The following is a 5,474-nucleotide window of genomic DNA, read 5'->3' as shown; positions in this document are numbered from 1 at the left end:
CCTCTTTGATTCTGAAGCACTAATGATGAATACATGCTTTTAATTAAATGTGTTTTTAAAGTAGCATATTAAGATATTAGACCAAAATTCACTCTTTTACTGAGGGCCTCTCTCAGTGAGCTGCTCAGATAACCACCAAAATACCGGCATTACACTTCCTTGCGGACACGCCCCTTTGGGCAGGGTTCCTTGTGACTTTTTAGAATCATTTTGACCCTTCTTCACCTCCTGTTGTCCTCCCTTGGAATTCTGGAGATCCAAGGCAAGTTAAACTTTGCTGGATTACTCCAAAGAGTTTTCTGACGAGTATGTAGGAGTCAGGAACCTGGAGAAAGAGGAAGGTGTTTTGTTGTGCAGCTAATCCATTTGGCGCTTCGGCTTGCCTGGCCAACAAACTACCTCAGCAAAGTCCATTCCCAAGCACTATGGATTCTGTAATTTCCTGCATTCAGAAGGCAAAAGGTCCAAAGAACCCTCCAGAAGCCAGCTAGGTACTGGTCTCTGAGGATGTGTGAGCAAACTTTGCAGTGCCATGCTTGGATCCTTGTTTTCAGTGGTCAGACATAGACCAGGGAATGACCCAAAAATCAGATGGGATCAGGAAAAGTGAGAGCTGCAGATGTCTTGCCTCCAGGTTATTGCTCTCTTACTCACATCCTTCTTTAAGCCTCAGTCCTGTTTGTAACTCCTACAGAATGGAATGTAATACTTGAAAAGTATTATGAGTACTTGAAAAGTACTATGAGTCTTTCTGTTCTTTACCCTTAGCTCCCATTTCCTGCCTGTTTCTCTCTTACCTGGGACAAGAACTTTCTGCATCATTGTGTCCTGTATAGGCTGAGCACATAGTTGATCAACTTGCCAATAAAGAAAATTATTTATACCATGCACTGGTAAGCTTGGTAATTAAAGACCCATGAAAAGACAAACACCTCTCCCAGAGGTTAATTTTATTGTGGGCTTGTATCAGAAAATGAAGAGCTTACCTGTGTGTCTGTCTGTATCCCTGTCAGTATTACTAAAATACTTGAGTAGTGAACAGGAAAGAGGCTTGCCAAGAGCACGGGTGCTGTGGAAATCACTGTGCTGTGCAAGTCCCTGGAGTGCATCTCATGAGAATAGCCAGGCCAGGGCTTCCTATCTGCCTGGGCCAGAGGTAGATGCTGAAAGGGACAAATTAAAGGACAGAAGCCTCTTTTGAGAAGTGGTACAGGGCTGGAGATGGAAAGGAAGAGAGAAAAAGCAGGAGCAGCAAAGGAAACAAAGATTACGTGGGGTAAAGCAGAACAGAGAGAAAAATATGGAAAGACATCAGGTGAGAAAGTGAGGGTAGGAAAAATCCAGGAGTGAAACAGGTCTCCCTTCTGAGTAGACAGGAATTCCTGTAGTTACAGGGTTTGAAAGTTCAGTGGAAAGAGTAGAACAAAACCACTCTTTTATCCTACCTCAATTTCTGACATGGGTTGGTCTGTATTCCAAAAGGAGCAGGTGTGGTGGGAGAAAAGAGCTGCTTAGGTGCAGATTGAAAAGGAAGTAGGCACTAAGTCATCCCTAGCTCTGCTTCTACTGCCGAGTGATCCCATCCTGATGAGAACCTTTTTTGACTTCTAAGCTATAAACTGGGGATAAGGCAGATCAAGCAGACCTTGAGGCAGCTAGAGCCCACTCTAATTTGGACTGTATGAATTAAACATTTTCTTGGCTATAAACATTCCCAAAACTAGCTAAAGGTTCAGCTCTGCTGGTGTTGTTGCACCTTCCTAGTTCAAGTGTTACAATGAGCCCAGCTGAAACCAGCTGCCAGAGGTCGTGGGTTCTGTGTGAGTGAAGGAGATGATAGGGAATAGGATGTGTGATTCAGGTATTTTTCAGCCACCTCCTGGAGTATCTGTGGAAGATTCCTGCTCTCTGGGCTGTCATATATGGCAGTTCTGTGCCAAAATCCCTCTGTGTGAGCAATGCCTCCGTGTTTTCTCAGGATCCGGTTTCTTTAGGGACACATGGAAATGGGTATTTCACCAGTACAGCTGGACAAGGGACATGTGTTAAGTTTAATGTAACCTGTGAGGAGCTGAGGGCCTGCCTCTTGGCTACATCAAGCAGCCAGACCATGGGGCACCCTCCTGGGAAAACAGCTGTCCCAGCTCTCCGTGTAACCAGAGATAAGCTCTGTGCCTCTTCTGCACTCTCTGGTATCTAAGTAGATGTCAAAGCTTCAGATAGAGGAACTCAGCCCAATCCTTAGTTCTAGAAAGGAAGAAGCACTTAAGGACTTGCTTACTATCAGGAGTGCCTGGGGAACTCAAAAGCCTTGAGAGCGTGGCTCTGTCTGTTACTGGTAGAGAGCTGGCACAGGACAGCAGCAGCAGTGAGCCGTATCGATCAGCTCAGCACCACCTTTTGCATCTTTTTTCTTTTTTCTAAATTTACACTGGCAAAAGTAAACCTCAACCAATCCCCTCCCTTTTGTCACCAGCCTTCTTACATCTGTTATGTTGGAAAACGAAGTATTGTTGCCTTTGTGCTTCAAGAACACTTTTCTCAGTGAGCAACCAGAACTTAGTGAGCCTTGGGGGTATAGCTCAGGTGAGGAAGGGAGGCAGTGTCACAGGGCAGCTCCTGGGGCTGTGTTCTGTGACCACCCTTGATTTTGGATTCCCAGCACTGAGGTTTGATACTGCAGCAGCACTGGGTACATCCTGTGCACATGTAAGGGGCAGGGGTTCCCCTGACTTGTTATCTAGATATTGGTGTCTCAGGTGGGGCCAGAATTGCTGGGGTAGGAAAAGAGATTGCTTTGTGCCTCGTGTTGTGCCTCATGTTCCCCTCTGTAAGTCAAGTACTGGCAGTTCTGACTCTGGAAGAGCAGATTTCCATGGCTGCAGGCACTGGGGCAGGCACTGTTGAAAGAAGCCCCATGCTGAGTGCGGTGGGAGGCTGCATGTTTCTGCTTGTTCTGGGCTGATGTGTAATTTCTAATCGTAATCTTATGTTTCTTTACTTAAATTATCACTGACATCAAAACAGTGATTGACTTTAGAGCTGGGCAGTGTCTTACCTGTCTGCTCTCCCTTCCAGAAGGTGTGTTGTCTCTGAGTTGCTCCTGATGTCATATGTGACAGGCAGCCAAGACCCACCCTAAGGAAGGTTTTTGCTGCTGCATAAGCCTCTGAGACTCAGGCAGCTTCCTGGCAGCCCCACACAAGCAGAGCCAGCAGCAGTCACGTCCCACAAGCTGCTTCACTCCAATTACAGCTGCAGGGTCCCCCCAGGTGCCGTCTTACATGGTCAGTAGTGTCCTGGCTTCCTCTCACAGCCCCACAGAAGCAAAGCATGTGTTCCAAACTCCACTGAGCAAAGATTAAGCAAGGTAACAGCACGAAGCTGGGGAGCCTGCTAGTGCCAAGCTGTCCAGGCTCCTGTGAAGGAAGGAAACAACTTTGCTGTGTCAACAGCAGTGGACACAGGTGGTGGCGAGTTGCTGCCACCTGCAAGGTCCGGTGTGGCACTGGGGTGGCTGCTATGCCGAGCTTTCTTTAGGGAGCTGACTGGCTCTACTCTGCAAACACCCCCCATGTCTGCAGCTGAGGGCAGGAGGATTGTGAAGGCAGCTCTGCTTGTTGAGGAGAAAATACTCAGGCTTCAATCATGTTCCTATGATCACAGCAGCACCATCTCTGTAGATTTATTGATGCCACCACCGCACCTGTGTGCCATGCTTCATCCCATTCCCCCGTGCCCACCTGGTGTTTCACCAAGACTGAGCTGTAAAGTGGGAGTCCTGGCATGTGCCCGGAGCAGGAGCTCACCCTGAAGGGCTCTGTATCTGAGCCTGGTCCTTCCCCCAGTCTGTCTGATTTCTCCTGGGGATTTTGGTGACCAGCCCCTAGTTCTGGCAGTGCTGTCCCTGTAGCCACAGGCCTGGTGCTGCACGGGGTGACAGCAGCTTCTCTCCCAGTTGGGTTTCTAATAGCAAAGCCAGGGGCTCTGTCCTTCAGGAGCCAGTGGCACCTGTGCTGTCCCATTCCCCACCAATCTCCCTTCCTTGCAGGCCCTGGTGTAAAATGCCCTTTCTGACTGGTACTGCTCTGTTGTCACAGAATCACACCATGAGAACACCCACTTGTGAACTGGTTTGGGTTTTTTAAATATCTCTATTTTTTTTAGCCTGATGCTCATAGTGATCTGCAGTATCTGCTGCCTTCAAGTTCCTTGTGGTTTCAGTTTTGGTACAAATGTGTTTAGATTTTAGCAAATTAAAGTTGGGGGGAGGGGGTACAGAGCATCTGATCAATTTGTATTTATTTATTTTAACATTTTACTAAATAAAACACAGTAAAATATCTTGTCTCCTTAGCTGTATGTACCAGGAGGGGACAGTGGGTCCCACAGGCACAGGGGTTGTAGCAGTGCCCATAGCAAGTCCCCAGCACCAGGAGGGGTGTCTGAGCATGGCTCTGTGCTGTGTAACACCCTGGCTCATTTTCTTGGCAGGGAGAAGGGCACTGCGTTAGGAGAAATGAATTTTAGCTCCAAAAGGGGCTGTGCTCAGTTCAGACAATCTCCCTGGCTCTGACTCTCTGGGTGCCTCCCAGCTGCTGCTGCCCGGCAGAGGGCACATGGAGACCAGCCCAAGCTGGGCTTACTTCCAGGTACCTCCACCCTTGCAGGAACATTTTGGGCTAAGACTGTCTGGGTTGGGAAGGATTATCTGAAAATGATGGTGTACACCCCTCCTGCTACAGGCATACCAGTGCACCTTCCAAAACAACCACAGAGCCAGCATTTCCATTGCCTACCGAGGAATCATCTGGAAGAGGCCTGCTCCATCTCAGCCCTGCTCCACCAGGGCTCTAGCAGTGTCTAGATCTGATCTAACCCTCTGATCTTGCTTAGTACAGCAGCAGCACAGAATCAGTGAGCTTGGGCTGTATTAAACAAAAGCTGCCTGCTAGGGAGTGGTGAGGTGGAGCTGCCCTTGGCTTCACAGTGATGAGCAATGTCTTCACAGCCCTTTCCCAAATAAAGCCTCAACACTTACTCCTGGCAAACCGTCCTCGTCCTCCCCCCTGCAGATGCAAGACTCGTGTCTCGTGGGGCCTCAGAGCTGGCTTTTATTCCCAAGAGTCTCTTAAAGTCAAGGCTCTCGAGGACAAGCTGCAGCACCACCACATGAAACCGCGTCTTCTTCTACATGGGTGTGATTTAACTGACTCTGTGCCTAAGCAGTGATGCCCCAGGCTCCAGCTCAGGGGTGCTGGCTGTGCAGGCAAGCTGCCTGGGTCCCACTGCAGCACAGGAACCATCAGCCTTCAGCCCACCTCAGTCAGCACCAGCAGCCCTTTCAGAGCTGGCAGAGCACCTGTGTGCCTTGGGCTACTCCTCCATTGCTCTCCTGCTTGCCTTCCCTCCAGGGGACATGTGCAGGTTCACAGCAGAAAAAAATTAATAACCAGTCAGTTTTAACAAGAATG

Source organism: Anomalospiza imberbis, chromosome 6 (assembly GCF_031753505.1).
Source record: "Anomalospiza imberbis isolate Cuckoo-Finch-1a 21T00152 chromosome 6, ASM3175350v1, whole genome shotgun sequence".
Taxonomy (NCBI): domain Eukaryota; kingdom Metazoa; phylum Chordata; class Aves; order Passeriformes; family Viduidae; genus Anomalospiza; species Anomalospiza imberbis.
This window is presented reverse-complemented; position numbering follows the sequence as displayed.